At 42.8% G+C, this 20,009-nt stretch overlaps 2 pseudogenes; both read right to left on the bottom strand.

Annotated features, from left to right (window-relative positions):
* LOC139044492 (sodium/hydrogen exchanger 9B2-like) overlaps nt 1–6,354 on the bottom strand; it is a 52,092-nt pseudogene extending 45,738 nt beyond the window's left edge.
* A 3,626-nt stretch (nt 6,355–9,980) lies between these two features.
* LOC139044493 (dehydrogenase/reductase SDR family member 6-like) overlaps nt 9,981–20,009 on the bottom strand; it is a 29,960-nt pseudogene continuing 19,931 nt past the window's right edge.

The following is a 20,009-nucleotide window of genomic DNA, read 5'->3' as shown; positions in this document are numbered from 1 at the left end:
GAATGATCATAGAGCAAAGCAGATTCTGAATATGCAAAGAGAGAGAGAGAGAGAGAGCTCCAGATTAATACTCATATTGTTGGTACACCTAGAAGCAGCTCCTTTCAGTTAGGTGAGCCAATTAATTCCTCACCAGTTCGAGCTGGGTTCCTGTCACTTGCCACCAAATGCATCCTTCATAAGAACCTTCATACCTGAACTGCCCTGAAAGATCCCCAGTATTATAAGAGATGTTTAGAAAGGTGATTCTACATCTCCAAGAAAAAGAAAAGAAAAGAAAAGAAAATGATGTGGAGATATTTTCTGTTATTAAAGGCATTAAAATATATAATACAATTTAGAGATTTTCTTTAAAGAGAATGTTAAAATAAGCAAAAATCTGGTATTCAATAAAATAGGTGTCAGTTATCCAAAAAATAAATTTAAGTGAAATGCTCTTTCTTTAAACAATGTTGGTTAAATAAAATACTCTAGTTAATGGACCTTAATTATTTTTTCATTGTGTTCACGGAAGACTTTTGAAGTCCTCAGTCCCAGGGAAGTTTTAAGAGCTGTTAAGCATCTGAGATGCTGAGTATCTGGGATGGAAAAATGAAAAAGTGGGGAAATTCAGAGAAACTAGGTGGTTTCCAAGAAATTAAGAATCACAGGGTAATGGAATAAAAAAAGTTGGAAAGGTCTTTAGAAATATCCTAGTCTAATCTCTTTAACATTCAAATGAGAAAACTACTGCCTAGAGAAGCTAAGTAACTTTTTCAACTAATAGCCAATGTCAGCCAAGCCTCACAGTAAAACCGTGTAAAAACTTGTGAAATGAGTTGGTTCTTTAATCTGTATCATTGACTTCATGCATCGCTACCAAATCACTATATTATATTTTTACATTTTTGCTATAATATTTTATTTAAAATCCCACTCATATATACTCATAGTTAATTCTAAGTTTGAAAACACATTCCACAAGAAGTTTGAAAACATCTTCTACAAGCAAATACAAATATTTTTATTTTCTACCTTGTATTATGTTCAGCTTTACTCTTTCCCATTGTTAGAAATGTTAATAGAGTTTATTATGAATAAAAAATTGTACTAACCTAAATGGTTGTACAACATTGGTGACAAAATGAATGGAACAAGAACTTTTGTCCTATTCTCATGACAAATATTATTTACATATTCTCAATTAATAGTTAACTGGCTGACACCTTGCCACTTAACCATGTCTTAAGATTCTAAGAATTAAGGAGGTTTTCTTTTAAAAAAATCCAGTTAAGCTGAGAGGCTTTGAGAGATTTTTGTTTATCAGAAAATTACACTGAGAACTCGGAAGATATTTTAGATAAAAGCGCCTATACACAGAAACAAGTTTTTTTCTGCTTCTCCATCAAGGTAGTGCCTTATTCAGACTGATATCACAACCTGTACACTATATTAGGAAAAAAAACCTATCCTGCGTCAAATGGTGAAATTTTATAGATTTCATAAATTCAGTAAATAACATGAATTTAATCAAATTCTGTGACTCAAATACAGATTTCAATAGAAGAAGGAGGTTTGACCTGAGCCCAGGGACGTGGCTGCTAAGACCATCTGCCTGTCCACTTGCATGTAGGTCAGTAGGTCAGGTGTCACCTGCATACACACGCCAACGGCTGCTGACTCTCTAGCATTCTTAATATACAGAATTTCCTACAGGACTGACCCAAACACTTAGAAACAATCTTGGCTCAATTTGAGCTTTGCTTTCCAGTATTATGGATATATGCCACCAAAATCATAGAGCTGTGGACCTGAACAGTTTCCTTAGTCTTTCCTCCAAACCTGAGAGAAAACTGCACATCAAGAAGATGAGCAGTTCTGTATATGAGTATGGATGTAAATAGAGAAAAAAGGTCTGTTAATAGTAGTTGCCTTTGGGGTGGAAAATGGAATTGAAGAGGTTGAAATTTCATTTTCATTCTCTATATTTCTGTACTGTTAGGATTTTTACAAGAAGACTTTCTTACGCAATTTAAAATACATTGAAAAAATTTATGCAATTCTTAAAGCTTTAGAGAAAAGGAATACAGCTTTCCTTGGTAACACTATTTTTCAGAGATAGAATCTCGTCATTTGACTTTAGGTAACTTAATCCCACCCGCTACAATTTAAGGTCATTTTTGTTTTTGTGGTTAAGAAAATGGAGAACTGCCTAGAATCTTCTACAGCAGTTTTCAAATATTTCTTAAGCCAAAAATCTTTCACCAAATGAAACCTTTTCCTGAAACCCAACAAATGGGACAGAGAAAAGGTGGAGCTGAAGGAGCCTATCACTTGCCCTGCTCCTTCTGGCAAGTGAAGCACAATTAAAACCCTTTTGTAAACACGCTTTCACATAGAGGAGATGTTTGTTAAATCAGCCTTCTCTTTTTCGGGTTATCTTATTAATCTAAATGTTTAAAGGTGCTTTCTGCGGGCTGGCCTGGTGGCACAGTGGTTAAGTTCACACGTTCCACTTCGGTGGCCTAAAGTTCCCCAGTTCGGATCCCAGGTGCGGACCGACATGCCACTTGTCAAGCCATGCTGTGGCAGGCGTCCCACATATAAAGTAGAGGAAGATGGGCATGGATGTTAGCTCAGGGCCAGCCTTCCTCAGCAAAAAGAGGAGGACTGGAGGCAGATGTTAGCTCAGGGCTGATCTTCCTTAAAAAAAAAAAAGTGCTTTCAGTAATATTTCAGAGGAAATAAAAGAACTATGATTTGCAAATGTCCAAAGGCTTACTGCTATCGACTGAATTACTGCTAAAAGATCATTACATGGATAAAGGCTGATTATTCCTGTTGTTTGTTGTCTGTGATATGGACTGTCCAACATTTACTGGGATGTTCTTATTGAGAATTTACATATATTGTTGGAGTACAATATGTGCTGTATTCGTACATTTGAAGGAGCATCTCCAGGACTGTTCATGAAGCCTTCTATAATGATTACAATGATAAACATCACCTACCTTCGGGGTTTATCCATTCACGTGTTGAAAGGGGGGGTTCTCAGTCTCACGCAGTACTTCTATATAGAACATACAGAAACCTTCCAGTTCCTGGGTCCTGCTAACCAACTCTGATCTAAGGCTCATTTTTCCAAAAGGAGCACTGCCCAGCCGTGACGAATTCAGATCAAGTGAAGAGTAGGGCTTAAAATGTCCTTGATAAATAAGTACTGAAACGACTGAGAATGTTTTCCTGAACAAGAACGACCTCATCTGAAAGTGTTAGCGTGCCAACCACATGGGACCAAGTTATCAGAGAAAAACAACTGCTCTGCTGTTTGGTTAACTGATACAGACACGTAAAGTAAAACACTGTATAATGAGATATGAATGAAAGGAAATTATCCCTAGGTAAGAAAGGACCCAGTACTTGCTTTTCTCCTTTGTAATCTCTCTCCTCACCTAGGAAAAAAGCATTTAATTGAAAGTTTAAAATATTATTTCTAGGCCTACTACAATCAGAATCTCCAGAGACTGAACCCCCCAAGTGTGGCAGACAGGACTTACTAACTACCTAAAACCACTGCTCAGGCATGCCGGTGGGGCCCTCCTCCACCCCAAGGGGTAAATCACAACTGGGCTAAATCAATCTCTCTAACACCATTCCTCTCTGCCGGCTGGTGGTTCAGAGCTGAGCGTAATTCACTCTGTCCAATGAAGTTTGTGAGCAAGGCTATTGGAGGCCACTGGGTAAGACTCCTAATAAAAAGACAGGGAAGCAAGAGAACCCTCTCCTCTTTGTGCCTTTAAATTGTGTGTGTGTGTGTGTGTGTGTGGAAATGGAGCTGTGGAGGGGCACTATGTTTCTTGGAACTCTAGCAGCCATCATTCACCCATGAAGAAAAAGGCAAGATTGGCTCATAGAAAGTGACCTAGAGCCTGATATCACTGGGGACTGAACAAACCCTGGACGCGCTTACCTTCAGACATCTTGTTGTGTGGGAAAAATTAAACCTGTATTTTTGAAAGTAATTTTGGCCAAATATCCTGTTACTTGCAGCCAAAAGCACCCTAACCAATCCAACAGGTGATTCTGACGCAGAGCCAGCTCTGAGAAGTTCTGATGAGGAGCAGTGATGAGGGACCTTTGGCTCACACATATCTATCTCCCTAGCTTCTTGACATGGTGCAAAATCTTCAGAGGACACACAACCAGAACACTGCCTTTGTATTGATATATCTCAACAAATAAACCGAAAATAACAATTTTAGTAGCTAAAGACCAATACCAAGGTTTTTAGGACCACCCTTTTAGTCAATAGAGATCATATACATTGTAAAGTTGTATATTTTCCCTCCCCATCCCTGAAGTTCATTTGTAATATTTGAATATCGAATTAAAAAAAATTGGGCTTATAAACATGTGATTGTTTTCTAAATTTCTACCCATGAAACAAACAAAACAGTAACACAACACCACTACCATCCCTGCCTGCACTTCCTTTTTGCTCTCTCTACTTGGTAAAATTCTATCAGTCATTCAACATTTAACTTACAAGTCACCTTGTCAATTAGTATTTCCTAACTCCACATAGACTAGCTCTGTCCCTCTTTCTTCTCTCTGAGGACTCACTCACTTATTTGACAAACATCTATTAAGCTCTTGCTATGTTCTAGTCCTTGTGCTGGGGATTCAAAAGTAAACAGTCTGACATAGTTCCTCTACTCAGAGGTTAAAACCTAATCAGAGAATGACAGATCATTCCTTAAGCAACCATAATAGAATGTAGTAAGTTTCAATTTGGGGCACATAAGACAGCAACCCCATCACTTCAAAATCAGTGACGTTCATCAGACTTTCACTGGATAAGATACCAAGATGACTGAGATGCAGTCTCTATTCTTTAAGGGAGGCACAGAGACTGATATGTGTTCATCAAACCAGTTTCCCCTGCTGCCTGCGCACACAGGTATTTGACATTTCCTAGCCTCTCTTGCAAGTCAGTGTGGCATGTTACTGAGCTCTGGCCACAGGACGTGGGCATGAACAATGTCTGCTACTTCTACTCTTCACTTGTAAGAAACCTCTCATGCAGTCTTCCACATACCCTCTCTTTTCCTGTCCATTGCCTGGAAACTAAGGACTCGACGGTCTTAGGGGATGGCACAGCCATAATATAAAAAGAGTGTGGGTTCCTGAATCACTGAGTAGAAGGCCACTAGCTGAACACCTGATTGAACTTTCCATGAGGGAGAAATAAGCTGCCTCTGTGTTGTTACTGAGATCTTGAGTTTATCTGTTATAGCAGCTAGTGTTACCTCAAGGTAATTTAATTGTGATGTGAGAAGTACAGTCACATAGTTAAACGGAGAAAGGAGGTATTGCCTACTTGGCTGGGGTCAAGCCTTGAAAGAGGACCCACTCTTGTGAAGAAAATAAAGACCAGTACAGGCAGAGAAACCACAGGATTAAAGGATGAGAGGTGAAAGAGAATGTGTCTGTAGGGAACTCTGTGTATATCTGCATCAACTACACCATAAACGGCAAGATGCGGAGTGGTTAGAGGACAATGGGATTAATCCTTACTGTAAATCCTGTGTCACTGCCTCCTAGTTGGGCCATTTGGGGCAAGTTACTTAACCAGTACAGATAAGTTTCTTCATCAGTAAAATGGTGAAAATGCCTATGTCACAGAAAATCTTAAAAAAGTACTAAGTACATCATGCAGTCCCAAAATAGTCCCCTCAATGCTTTCTCCTCCTTTTATAGGATTTTCCCTGAGAAGAAAGCATACATGTGCTGAAGAGACACTGGTAAATTCAAACCTTTCAGTCCTTCATGTAAAGCACAGAAAAATAAAGGAATGGATTTCGAAAAAGGCAAAGAGCTTTTATGATATCAACAAGATATCTTTAATAACTTTAGAAAGCTGTTAAAAACTCTTTAGAACTTATCATAATTGTGCTTTCTTTAACATGCAGGATACATGACTCTAAAAACACTGAGAACACCACCGCCTCACACAAGTGTATATACAGGCAGCTCCATTCCCCACATACTGTGTTCCTAGGCTTTGTGTGCAAAAGATGTAAATCCTTTCCCCTAGAGGAAACATCTGTTCTATCATTGGGGTCTGTGAGCAGCCTATCAATTATCAATAGGACTAGGAAACAGTTGGGCATGAACCAGATACTCAACAATTTCTTGTTACAGAATACATTCTGTAAATGTTTTAAATGAAGAAGGCGTTTACATTATATTTGTACAGCAAGAGATGTCAGAGATAATCTAGTCTATGCGTAACAAACTCAAATACCTTCAGGGATAAACTCAATGTGGGGTCTGCAGCACCCGGTGAGGGCACAGCCCAGCTGAAGGCATCAGATCACTGCAGACCCCTGGGCCTCATCTCATGTCTTCACTTCCCATCAAAAGAAACTGAAGAGATTAGGTTTAGATGACTCTTGGAGGCTACAGAGCAAACATATTAATGAGTCAGCGCAGAAAATAGAAACCACTCCAGGTATTTTAAGCAGAAAGAGATTCTACAGGGAATTGAGTGAACTGTTGAAAGGGCTAGAGAGCAGGGTCTACGCTGGGCCTCCAGGAAGGACTTCTAGAACACTAGTAACTGAACCACTGGGGAATGTACTATTTTTGCCTCAATCAGGAGACCCCACAGGGACTACAGCGTTCAAGAACAACACTGTAGCTGAGACCCAGAGAGGCTGGGATCTGGAAGCTGCCTGGACAGAGAACACAGAAGATGTTTCCCACCTCCCTCAACCACCTCCGGACAGCCAGAGAGCTGGTGCTTCAACACGACAACGCTGACCTGGCTGTCCCTGCTGCTGTAAGGCCCTCCCAACACCCACAGTTCTGGAGACTGGACACTCGCATCTCCTGCACCGTCCTTGTCAACAGAAATTCGCCAAAAATAGCAGGGAGATGCCTCTGCCTCATCCCTGCCTTCGAAATCTCAGGCAAGTCATCTACTTGCCAGACGCTAATTTTACATCCAGAACTCTACCTGCGAGGGAGTCTAGGAAATACTTTAGCTTTCCAGTTTCGCCTGTACAAAGAGGCATACAAGAAGCAAGCAGGAATGGATGTGAGGGCCAAACTTCCACATCCAGGATAGCAACTTTTGGTGTAGGCCCCAGGGCTCAGACCTACATCATCGACCTTTTCCCACTTATTCTACAATGCCTTCTAGGGAAATCCTAAAAAAAGGAAAAAATTAAAAAATAAAAATACAGGCAAAATATGCTGGAAAATATATTATGCGATTCAGTCACTTTGCTCACATCATTAGCATACCATGAATCCACTACCTAATTTTTTGTTAGGTATATTCTGATCCATTGGATTTTGAGTTACTGAATGGCAGAAACTTTATTTAATTCATATTTGTATCTCCTGTCCCCATGCCTGCGTGGCCCAGAGAAGACACACGGGTACTTGCTGAATTGAAACGTTACATTCTTGACTTGGAGAGAAACAGTAAACTAGAATTTCACGAGAGCACTTTGTAGCAGCAATAACTTCAGGCGGAGGCCCCATTAGAGAGATGGAGTGGGGTTGAAAAGGGCTTTTAGTCTTTCAGTGGAAACAGAGGTTGACTTGTCTCAGTAGGGTATCTGCCTCTCTCTATCCACTCATGTTATCCATTTCTTGACCGGAGGCTAAAGGAAATGTGGCTTCCTGCTGTTAATCTTCTAGGGCAACAAGTACACCAGCTTCTAGGGTGAGATAACAGGCTGCTGCCTGGGAAGTACAGTCACTTGACATGTTGATAGTTCTGAGAAATGCGTTCTCGGGCAATTTTGTTGTGCAAGCATCAGAGTGTACTGAAGCGGAACAAAATGTGTGACCCCAAAATGTGTTCTTTCAACATGAACATTATTTTAGGATTATTTGTAAGAAAAAAAAGACTCAGAGGTTTTTCTTGTTACCTTCACTTTAAGCGCCTAAAAGTGATACAAAAACCTGTCTCAGGAAGCGAGCTATGTCACCTTGGTGTGACAAGAACGAGGCAGTAGAGCGGGAGGAGCCTAGAAAAGCCTGTTTGCTGGGCTCCCCTCTGTCTTCTGTTTCTGCGTGGCCAAACACTTGTTTTCCAAATGTTTGCTCCTTTTCTCCTACCTGTGAACTGCCTTCCTACCCTCTGAAGCCCCTGGCTCTCCCCACCCCCAACATCTTTTGTCTTCAGCTGAGGATGGCATTTAAGGCGAGGGCCTCGGCCATTTTGGCAAGTTACTTGTTTTCCTGGGTTTCTCTCGTGTACACACGCTATTAGGCTTTCCTTCTCCCGTTAGAGTCTCTCGTGGCGATCTGATCATAGAGCGGCCAGAAGAGCCGGAAGGCAGAGGAGCATCTCTCCGCGCCCCGCAGCGCGCACGCAGCCCCGGCGGCAGAGCCCGCACCGCCGGCTGCAGGGCCGCTGACGCCCCCGCGGGAGGCCCGGGCAGCACGGCCGCCCCCAACTCGACAGTGGTGCCGGCTCCAGCGGCGGCGTCTGGGCGCAGCGGCACCTCGGCCCACAGGAGCCACACCCTCCGGTTGTTTTAAGAACTAAAATAAACGAGAGAAACCCACGGCAGCAACAACTAACAAGTGAGCGCGCACACAGCCACGCACCCCAGGGCCGCGCCCGCCTCCGCGCCCCCGGCCCGCAAGCCCTGAGGCCCCGCCGGTTCCGCTTACCCTGGCGTCTCGGGGGCCCAGCTCGCGGCCCGCGGGGGGCCCGGCTGCGCCGCGGCTCAGGGACGGGCGGGCCCGCGGGGGACCCGGCTGCGCCGCGGCCCAGGGACGGCCGGGCGGGCGCCCGCACGCATCGCCCCAGGCGGCGCCCCGCCCTCTCGGCGCGGGAGACCCGGGCGGGCCCGCGGCCTCCACGGGTCCGGGGCTCGGCGGCGCGGCGCTGGCGGCCTTAGGCGCTGTGCGGGCGGGGAGCCGGCGGGAAGGGTCGGGCGAGGCCGCGCGGGGAGGGCGGGCCGGCAGCCCGCGGCGGGGAGCCCGGTTCCCGGGCCGGGCCGTCGCGCGCTCCGGGCGCACCGCGGCGCGTCTTCTCCGAGGCGCCGCGAGAACAGGACCCTTGCAGCGAGCGGCGTGGCGGGCGGCTCGTCCCCTCGGCCGCGTGTTGGCTCGAGCCTCCCGCTGGCCCGCGTGGATGCTGCGGTGCCGGCGGCAGCCCGCGTCCCTCCCCTCCCCTCCCCTCCCTTCTGCTTCGGGTCTGCCTTCCCTGATCGACCCCGCCACCCGAGTGTGAGCCTGGGCGCGCGCCCCTTCCGGGGCATTTCCATGTCCTTCAGAAATAAAGAATTTCTTACCTGTTTTTTACTCCTTTAAGCAACTGCCAGTTTTAATCACCGCTGTTCAGGCGAGACAGACAGTGTCCAGGACCGTCCCCAGCAGACAGGAGCCGCTCCTCCTCGTCTCTCAGGTGCTCCTTTGTGGACAGGATGGAGGAACCCAAGTCCCGTCCCATGACCTGGCTCAGGCCGTCTACAATGGTTATTTTCCTACACTGACTCTTCCTCCCTAAAGCTTGAAAGGCTTCTGGTGACATCCAGCTTCCTCTTACCACAGGAGTGAAATGTATTTTTCCTTTTCTTTCAGTCATATGCTCCTCATTGATCCATCAACCTGATTAATTAACCTTACTTTAGAGAACATGAACTTTTGGGCTCCAGTTTACTTTTATTGTTGACACTGTTTTATAGTTCACAGTTAGCTCTGAGAGAACTGACCCTGAGGGTCATGTGTTAATGTTAGAATCCACTGCAATTATTATAACAAAATGTTATCCTTTCATTGTCCATTAAAAATTTCCTTGTTAATATTAATTAACATTCTAAGAGAAAAGACTGCTCATTTATTATCTATATGTGCATCATACCATTTGGTCTTTTGAGGTAGCTACAAATAAAAAACAAACACAAAACGCTAAAACTAAAAGAACAAGAAAAAACTTCCTAGTACTCTCTCATACATGAATTTACTTGAACTTTTTCTTGGAACTTTTATTTTCTTTAGTTTTGTTTCCTGTTATATGATTCATTTATATTTATTTATCCAGAGACTATTTCTAAGTTTTATATCCTCCTGTCTGTTATCCTGGAATTTGGTGAAGAAATCTATACTTAATCTAAAAAATATCCCTCAAACTGATGATACTGCTGATGCAGATCAAGGCTGCCCGCTGGAGAGAAGCCCAAGGCGTCCTGGCCTACATACCCATCTACATCATCCTCCGGGAAGCACAGGACATCCTGACCTCATTGATCTGATTCTTACCCAAAGTTCTAGGACCACCCAATAACCAGAGCCACCTGCAAAGACACCATTTTAACATTTTTTTCATGATCTTTCCTTTGTCTTGTAAAGAAATAACTCACATACCTATGCCTTATAAATTTAGCCCTACCGTCAACCCATTGCAGCCCTTCACCTCCCCTGGGTCCTGTCCCCATGCTGCAGCTCTTCACCGCCCCTGGGTCCTGTCCCCATGCCTGCAGCTCTTCACTGTCCATGGGTCCTGTCCCCATGCTACTCCATGCTATTCTCTTAATAAAAGAGCACTACTGCCAGACCTCGAGAGTCCAAGAAATCTTTCTTTTGACTCCTCGGCTCGCCAAGCCTGCATCACTGCGTTAGTTAACTATTATGTTTCTTAGGCTCATGTCAAATGTCATTGTTTATTTTAATAAAGATCTTTTAGTTAGACTAAGAAAATAGTACTTAATTACAAGTGATAACATCCATTAAGTATAAACACCTGATGATTATTTTTATTTTATATAACAGACCAACATATAGTTCTGAATAGTCTATAGTTCTTTTAACATAAGTTAGTGAAGCCAAACTCCTTCCTACCTTTGCTGTTCATTTATAACGGTGTAAAAATTTTAAATTAGTATCCACATACAGACCAATGCAGACCTGAACAAAAACATCTGAATATTGGGAAATAGAAATGAATACACTTTTCTTTTAAAAAACTTACTTTTTTCCTTCATATTTTAATTTTATATGCTTACAAATTGAGGCTTATTTTAAAAACTATTCTTTTGCTGTGATGTTATTAAGCTACAATGATTTCAAAAGAGATTAATATATTTAAAGAATCAAATTCTTGTGAACAATGACATCCTTAAAAAGGGCTTGTTTTCATTAATATTCCATTAATACGAAAGAGATGATGAGTGAGTTTTCTTCATAGCCGGGTTTACAGTGTATAGGAAGGGCCTGCCTTCCCAGCAAGGAGATCCTGAATCACAAGCTCCAGCCTCCATCAATGATGACAGGATTACCTGTGATGTAGGCAGACTGTAGTGATAAACACAAGGAGACCCAACAATTAGCCAGGTTTAACACAGGTTGTGTTTCTTCAATTTTTGTATGACTGAGATAACTAAACAATTTACTCTCCTGGTAACAGGAAACTTCACTTAACAAACAGAATTTAGGAAAATTAGAATTAAGTTTCGGGTGATTTAAAACTTCTGAGTGTTCTTGTGATCCAGAGCTAAGTGGCCTCTAGCTGGTGTTTGAGCATGTATCACATTCTACGCAGGGGCTATTAGGTATTTGGTCTCAGAATCAGAAAATTAAGCAGTTTGGTGATATATACCCATTCTCCAAATTAGGATAAAGTCGAGGCTAAAATAGTACACTTTAATTTTGAGACTCAGAACTATTCTAAACTAGCTGAGTTTTATGCCACTAATAAACTTTTGAACATAATCAAGTGTGTCAGTCATAAAGTGGTGGTGTCAATTTACAAATAGAATTGTTTTAAAAGATGGTGTATATTTAGTTGGTCAACATACACAGGTAATTCCACGAACTGGAGCATGCTAAATGTGTTTTTAAAATTTATGTGAATACTAATAATTATCTATTGAACTACAAAAAAATATTCTATACTAACTTCAGACATCTAAATCTGTGTAAAACTAAAGGAGTTAAAAATATTACTGTTTTTTCCCCACAGAATTTTTCATTTTCTAAATAATTCAAGGTGAAGTGATCCTTGTGGTAGAGGTTTAACAGTCTTTTAACTTAAACATGGATAATAAAGACTCTAATTTGTGTTCTTAGTTTTAAACTCATCTAAAGCCTGAGACAATGGAAGAGGCAAGAAGGAAAGACATCATAATAGAAGAACAGAAATTTTTTTTTTTTAGGAAGAGTAGCCCTGTGCTAAGATCTACTGCCAATCGTCCTCTTTTTTTTTTTTTTTTTTTGCTGAGGAAGACTGGCCCTGAGCTAACATCCATGCCCATCTTCTTCTACTTTATATATGGGATGCCTGCCATAGCATGGCTTGACAAGCGGTGCATAGGTCCACACCTGGGATCCAAACCAGTGAACCCCTAGCCACCAAAGTGCAGACTGCAAACTTAACTGCTGCGCCACCAGGCTGGCCCCAAGTTCAATATATGAAAACGGATCATATAAAGCAGATAAATCAGTTTATCAAGAAACAACCCCAATTCCCTCAAGTTTTTTTAAAAAGGCAAGTTCTCTGTTTTATATATGGACTCCTCTGGTCTCCTCTAAAAGGCCAATGGTCCTTTTGTTGCACATTTCAAGCCAGAACATTTCTAAATATTTGGTAACTTAAGTTCTGGCTAAACAAGGACAATTTAGCTTATCAGCAGTACCTCAAAATCAAGTGAGCTCTTCTGAAGATATAGATTCAGAGAAATCACAAAAGCCAATGTATGCTCCATTAATCAAATGCCTAGCAATTTCCCCAGCTATTAATTAACAGCTGTTGTAATAGTTCTGACAAGTAGTAACTGCTCTGTCACTAAAACATTTCAACCCTTCTATCTGCCACATTCATCAACCACCTCATGTGCACCAAATCACTGTAAAGAGGAGCTAAGTGGCCAGTGACACACCTCTCTCCTGCCTGCTCCCTTTTCCTTCTTTCTGCTCACACGTTAGTTTCCAGGGCATGTAACATTTCAAGACATAACATAGGGGGATATTCTTGTGCTCTATTCCTTATAAATGTAGTTTCTGCCTTCACAGTTGTAAGCCATTTAAAAATATACAATAGCCATTAAGGAAGAAACTGGGGGGCTGGCCCAGTGGCGCAGTGGTTAAGTTCGCACATTCCGCTTCTCAGTGGCCCGGGATTCGCTGGTTTGAATCCTGGGTGTGGACATGGTACCGCTTGGCATGCCATGCTGTGGCAGGTGTCCCACATATATAAAGTAGAGGAAGATGGGCACGGATGTTAGCTCAGGGCCAGGCTTCCTCAGCAAAAAACAGAAGGACTGGCAGTAGTTAGCTCAGGGCTAATCTTCCTCAAAAAAAAAAAAAAAGGAAGAAACTGGTTACTAAATAGATGCAAAGTGGAAAGAGACAGAATTAGGAATTTCCATATATGATGACAAACAGTAAAAATTCATAGGAAAAGAGTCAGTGGGATTCTTCTAAATAAGTTTCCAGTAAAACTAAGAACACCAGATGCCAATTCTGTGTCTCCTGGACACAATTATATCTGGTTAACTCTCTCCCCATTTCACCTGAAGCTCTCATGATTTTGGAGGTTCGTTTGATTTACACTTAATCAAGGCTTCCCCAACTGTAATTTTTGAAAGTAACTGTTTCTCATAAAATTGAGTGATTTAATTTTTTTCCATCCTCCATTTTATTTGCTACAAGATTTGGTGACATATAAACTTGAATGAGGAAGAGTTAGTGGCTCAGATCAAAGTGGTCTTTCTTTGAGCAAATTAAATCAGAACTTATCCCTACCTCGTAAATGCAGCAACTTAACGATCATATGCTGTAACTCTGTAAAATGACATTACTTGATGAGCAAAAATAGCGGGCCAATGTGATTGAGAATAATGACCTCCCTGGGAAGAATAGCGCTTACTTCATCAGAAGCCAGGTACACGCAGAGCAGGGCTATTTCTTCTGCGGTTGCAAATCTTCCCGTCCTCTGTCTCTTCAGGAAGTCGCTCCGTGCCTGTGACCAGACACCACACCAGACATCAGTGGTGTGAGCTAAAGTATGAACTCACTGGCAGCTCCTTCAGGAGGCAAAGCAAGAGAGATCTACAGAGGCCACTGGCCTGCTGCCTCGATTATTCACGCATGATACATGAGAGTATCATTAATATTATTAACTGTGGGCCACGCAGGACTATGGTGACTCCTACGCTGCTCAAACTATTTGTGTTATACTAAAACCTACAGACACTGTGACAGATCAGGAAGTTAATCTTAAAGTAGAGGGTTTTTAAATTTTTCTGAAAATGTGGTGAAATATACATAATATAAAATTTATCATCTTAACCATTTTTAAGTGTACAGTTCAGTAGCATGAAGTGCATTCACACTGTTGTGCAACCAATCTCCAGAAGTCTCTTCATCTTGCAAAGCTGAAACTCTATGCCTACTAAACACTAACTCCCCAGGCCCCTCCCCCAGGCCCGGCTACTACCCTTCTACTTTCTGTCTCTATGCATTTGTCTACTCTGCGTAAGGAAGAGGGCATTTTTTTTAACTAAAAGATTTAAACACATTTAAAATAGGAGACATACCTCTTCAGGGTTTGGTCTGGCTTGTATTCTTTCTTGCAGAGATGGGGTATCAACGGTTCCTAAATCAAAGGGTGACATTCAGCTTGGTTACTTACTTAGACTGAAAAAGAAATTGGCAACTCAACTTTAAACTTCCTTTCCGTAGGATACAGGTACCAGAGAAATCCTGTCCATAACTTGGAACAGCAATTTCACCTCTTCTGCCTGCCCTTTTATTTCATAGGCTTATAACTTCTTTAACAGCATTTCCATGATTTTTAAAAGCACAGACTACAATTCACTATGACACTAGGCAGGGACTCTGAGTGAAACACCAGCATTTTAGTCGCATTACACTGACATGATACTTTATGGACTGTATGCAGTTTTACAGGTATTATCTCAGTAATCCTCACAACAACCCTGAGGGCTAGGTAATATCACACAATTCTTTACCAGTACAAGGACCCACATTGTCTCAATGATCTCAAAACCATTCTTTGCTGTCACGTTCACTCTGAATCCTCAGGGACAGCTCCATGCTTGTCACAGTCCTTGGTTCTAAATTTTCCTCATTATCTTGCCAGTTTTCATTGGCTTCAAATTCCTATTTTAACATTGTTTCATGTTTTTCATTGAAAAATATAATTTACAATATTTTACTTAAAAAAAGAAAAATAAGAATGACACTAAAATTTTTACAACCCCACTTAGTTCACCTTCCTACAGAGCAAGTTCCCCAGACTTTTTTTGTTAACGTATGTAACCTGTAAATTCTCAGGAAGCCTCTTTCTGACTGACAGTACTCCAGGAGGCCACACGGTCTTCCTACGGTCACGGAAAATGATCTGCAGTCATCCTTCAGGTCCATCTTTAGAGCGGGCTCCTCACAGCACTGCAGATTTGAGGTCTGCTCAGAAATAATTCCTTAATTTTATGACCATTTGCCATTTCTCTGGAGAGGCTGGGAAGCTTCAAAATTTGCACTTTCTGACACTTTTCTGTCTAAGAACCCTTTCTTTAGCTTCTTTCTCCTCTCACATTTTACTCGGAGGGGCGGCACTCTCCCCACTCTGGGAGGAAATTGCCTTCGCTACATTGCCTGGTTCATTAGAAACATTTTATACCTTCCATGTCACTGCAGCCAATAGTGCTGATAAAATTTCTGAAACCACATAACAAAGACCCCCTTGTATCCAGTTTCAGACAACATTTTTTTTTTTAAAGATTTTATTTTTTTCCTTTTTCTCCCCAAAGCCCCCCGGTACATAGTTGTATATTCTTCGTTGTGGGTCCTTCTAGTTGTGGTATGTGGGACGCTGCCTCAGCGTGGTCTGATGAGCAGTGCCATGTCCGTGCCCAGGATTCGAACCAACGAAACACTGGGCCGCCTGCAGCGGAGCTCGCGAACTTAACCACTCGGCCACGGGGCCAGCCCCTCAGACAACATTTTGCTTACTTCTCTCATCAACAGCCTCCTTAAAGTCCAAAATTTCACCAGCAGTGTGCTCAAGATGCCTTGAGCTTCTCTAACACTCTCCTCAAAATCCTTACAGCTTCTACAGCTTCCTCCCACTGAGGAAAATGAGCGTCACATCTTACATGTGGCCAGTATGAATGGCCATTAAATGAGAGCTGTGGATCAAGCCTATGCCTTCTGCTTCATTCCACTGTCACCTGACTCTGCTGTGTCCATGGCACAGGCTGACACACCATGCTACTGTCTACCCAAGTCGTGCTGACCAGCTGTGACTCTACAGCCATCAGCACCATCCCACACACACTCATTCCCCATCATGTTTCCTTCTGGGACTGGGTCAGTGAGTCACAGCTAGTTCCTTGTCCCAGAGAATTTGATAACATATTTTCCAATCTTCTGAAAAGGCTAGCTGCTAAAACAATCACATTTTCCAAATCATTTTGCCATTTATTCCACCGGGTAAATGGTACCAAGAACAGCTAGGCTCAGGTATCACCAGTTTGTATGTTAAAACCAAGTGAAACTGTCTCTTCTGTATCCTCCTGTTTCTTAGTGTTACCGATGTTTACCTTTTTAGTCCAAGAAAAATTATACACAACACCTCCATAAGGGGAATGCTGTAGCTTGAAAGTGACAAGAAATTTTCACATATTGAGGTATATGGGGTAGCTATTTTGGTTTAAAACTGATTTGGCTTGAACTAAAGACACCTGACTTATAGCCTATCAAACATCTGCCTTAACCATTAAAGAGGGCATTATGCATTATCTCAAAGTAAAAGAAGGCACTCTTTGAAGATAAGGATGCACACTTCCCCTCCTGTGCCCACCAGTATCAGAACTCTTTAAAGATAAGTTCCCCTTCCTGACATCAGGGTCATGTTGACCTGCTTGCTAATTTGCAACTGAGTATCTCTCTGAAACTTTGATGAATATGTATCCTGGGTGTGTTTTATGGATGTTCTGTGTTCTAAAAAGGTATAAAACTGTACTGAAAACCATGCCTCTCTGGAACGCTTTCTTCCTTTGTAGAGACTGCCTGATTCAAGTAAAACGCACCTTATCTTTCTTATCTATAAAATGGTTATTGGTTATTCTGTGTCAACAAAAGGTATATAGTCGTCTTCCCTCTTTAATAAATCAGTGGTTTTCAACCTGAGGGGAGACCAGGCTGGATTACATCAGAATCTCCTGTGGGGCTGTCCAGCCTATTCCCCGTCAACTCCCCCCCAGATCCTAGCATACCCTCCAGGTCGTGAAAGGTCCCACAGGGAACTGCAATGCTTCCCCTCCTCAATCCCCACACCAGCTGTGAACTACTGAGAAAAACCTGGATCCTGGATGTTCATTTCATTTCTTTCCAGAGAGGAAGTTAGTAATTCTTCTTAGGTAGCCTATATTCATGTTGGTCAGTGGAACCAGGTGAAAGGGCATATCTAATTAATAGACACACCTACAGATATTAAGAAAATGAGAAGTCATTCCTAAGAAATAGGTTATTGAATGCTTTAGTTTGGACACATTGAATGTCCTTGCTACTAATAAGTTCTGCTTTTCTCCTTTCTTTTATGAGCGGTCAGCACATTTGGGTGAAGAGCCAAACAGTAAATATTCTTGGTGTTAAGAACCATTTGTTTTCAACTCTGCTGTTGTAGGATGAAAGCAGTCATTGCCAATACAAGAAGCAAACTGGGTGTGGATGTGTTCCAATAAAACTATATTTACAAAATAGGCGGTGGGCTGGATTTGGCCTGCAGGCCATAGTTTGCTGACTCACTTTGTATAGCATCAAGGAAGGTATTAATCCCTCCTTTTTATCCCTGGGCCAACCCAGGTGATTTCCACGGCAGAGCCCCTGTGTTCTGGGAGGCTCCTCTTACTTTCTTCCGCTGTCCTGTGAGCATGGGCTACTTTTCATCTTCCCCCCGACACAGTCATCCCTGGTCTGCTTCCAAAACAGTAAGCCCTGGTGACTCATGTCTCTTAACCCAGTGGTTTAGAATTGCCGCCACGTGCATGAGCAGCATGTAAACTGTTTGCCTCAGTGGCTTATTCCTGATGACTTAGGATCTCTCTCCCAACTGACTGTTAGACTGTTACCTTAACAGGATGGGACTCTTTCCCTTTTGAACTTGTCCCAATGACAGGCCACAGTAACAGGTAGTAAACAAGCTTATGGAGATCTCTCTCACAGTGGCAAGTGGGATGTCACAAAGGACAATTTCATAGCCCTGTGGAGCCTAACTCACCTGGACACACACAGTTGCACCTGATCCCCTGCTGGATGAAGTCTGCAGCCACGGACTTTGTGAGGCCAATCACGGCTGCCTTGGTTGTGCTGTAGACACATCTGTTCACAACTCCTGAGGATGAAGAGAAGGTTCGACAAGTGAAGGAATGAAAAACACAGTCTCCTCTAGAAAGGGAACACAAATTAGTGTCCCCAGTAACCAGTGTCATGCTTCCTCTCACCCCACTGTTTTTTAAAAATTGATATCAGGTTTTCTCCCTTAATAGGGTGAGTTTCTGAATTTAGGAAAATAGTATCATTATCGGCACAACTCAACTGAGACTCAGGTGTTGAGATGCTGCACTTAAATGACAAGTGGTTTTAGTTTTTCATCATCAGCTGGGAGAAACCTTAGGCAGATTCCAAAAGAAAATTAGGAGTGACATCGGCATCATGGTGGAGTGAGCTGTTCCCTTTGTCTCTCCCTCTTCGAACTACAACTAAATGGTCATTCATTGATCAGCAGAAGATACCCACACAGCACCTCAGGATGCCTGAGAGACCTGCGCAGCTATACATTTGAAGGGGGATGGACTACCCCTGGAGAGGTGGTGGAGATAGGTGAGTACTCTTCTGGTCCCCCAGCAGACCTGTACACGCATGCAGCTGCTCTCCCAGCTGGAGGCCCATAGTACTGCTGCAGCCCCAAGGGTGGGAGCGTGCCTCGGCGTGACCACAGGAACAGGTGATGGCAGCCCTGAGCCCCCGCACGATCGCTTTCTCGTCTGGTGGGAGAGCCCAGAGCCACTGCAGTCCCAGGGAATGGCTAGGCTCAGACCCAGTGGGGAGGCCCTGCCCACAAAGCACTAATGGCTGGTGTGACCTAGGAGCAGATGGCAGTGGAGCTGTGCACCCAGGCAAACAAATTCCCAGCTGCCTTGAATGCCCATAGTACCACTGCAGCCCCAAGGGGTGGACTGCAACTCAGTGGGACTGTGGGAGCAGGCAGCAGCCCTGAGCTCCTGCATAATCGCTTTCTTGTCTGGTGGGAGAGCCCACAGGGCCTCTGCAGTCCCAACAAGTGGCCCAGGCTCGGACAAGCAGGGCTGACAGGGATCACGGTGGGCTCAGATTACACAGGTGCTGCCCCCTCTCCAGTGGTGGCAGGTGGAATGTATGACCAGATACTATCAGTATGCAAATGCACAAATCCACCCCATTGAATGGTATGAAGTATATTAATACTCCTGACCAGAAGGAAAAAGACAAATACTCAGAAAGCAATCCTGAAGGCACAGAAGTCTACAATCTAAATGACAGAGAATTCAAAATGGCCATCATAAAATACTCAATAAGTTATGAGAACTCAGAAAGACCGTTCAATGAAATCAGGAACAAAATTAATGAACGGAGAGAATTCTTCACAAAAGAGATTGAAACTATAAAGAAAAAAACGATCAGAAATGTTGGAGATGAAAACACAATAAATGAGATAAAGAAAAATTTGGAGACCTTGAATGACAGAGCTGATATTACGGAGGATAAAATTAGCAATTTAGTGAACAGAAATACAGGTATTCCAGAGGGAGAAGAGAAGGAGAATGGAGCACAAAACTTGTTCAAAGAAATAATAGCTGAAAACTTCCCAACCCTGGGGAAAGAGCTGGAATTAGAAGTAAAAGAAGCTAAGAGAACTCCTAATTGCATCAATGTAAAAAGACTTTCTCCAAGGCATGGATTAGTAAAACTGGCAAAACTTAATGGCACGGAAAAAATAC

This window comes from Equus asinus, unplaced genomic scaffold (assembly GCF_041296235.1).
Source record: "Equus asinus isolate D_3611 breed Donkey unplaced genomic scaffold, EquAss-T2T_v2 contig_89, whole genome shotgun sequence".
Lineage (NCBI taxonomy): Eukaryota > Metazoa > Chordata > Mammalia > Perissodactyla > Equidae > Equus > Equus asinus.
The sequence above is the reverse complement of the archived record's forward strand: the minus strand, read 5'-3'. Positions and strand labels throughout refer to the sequence as shown.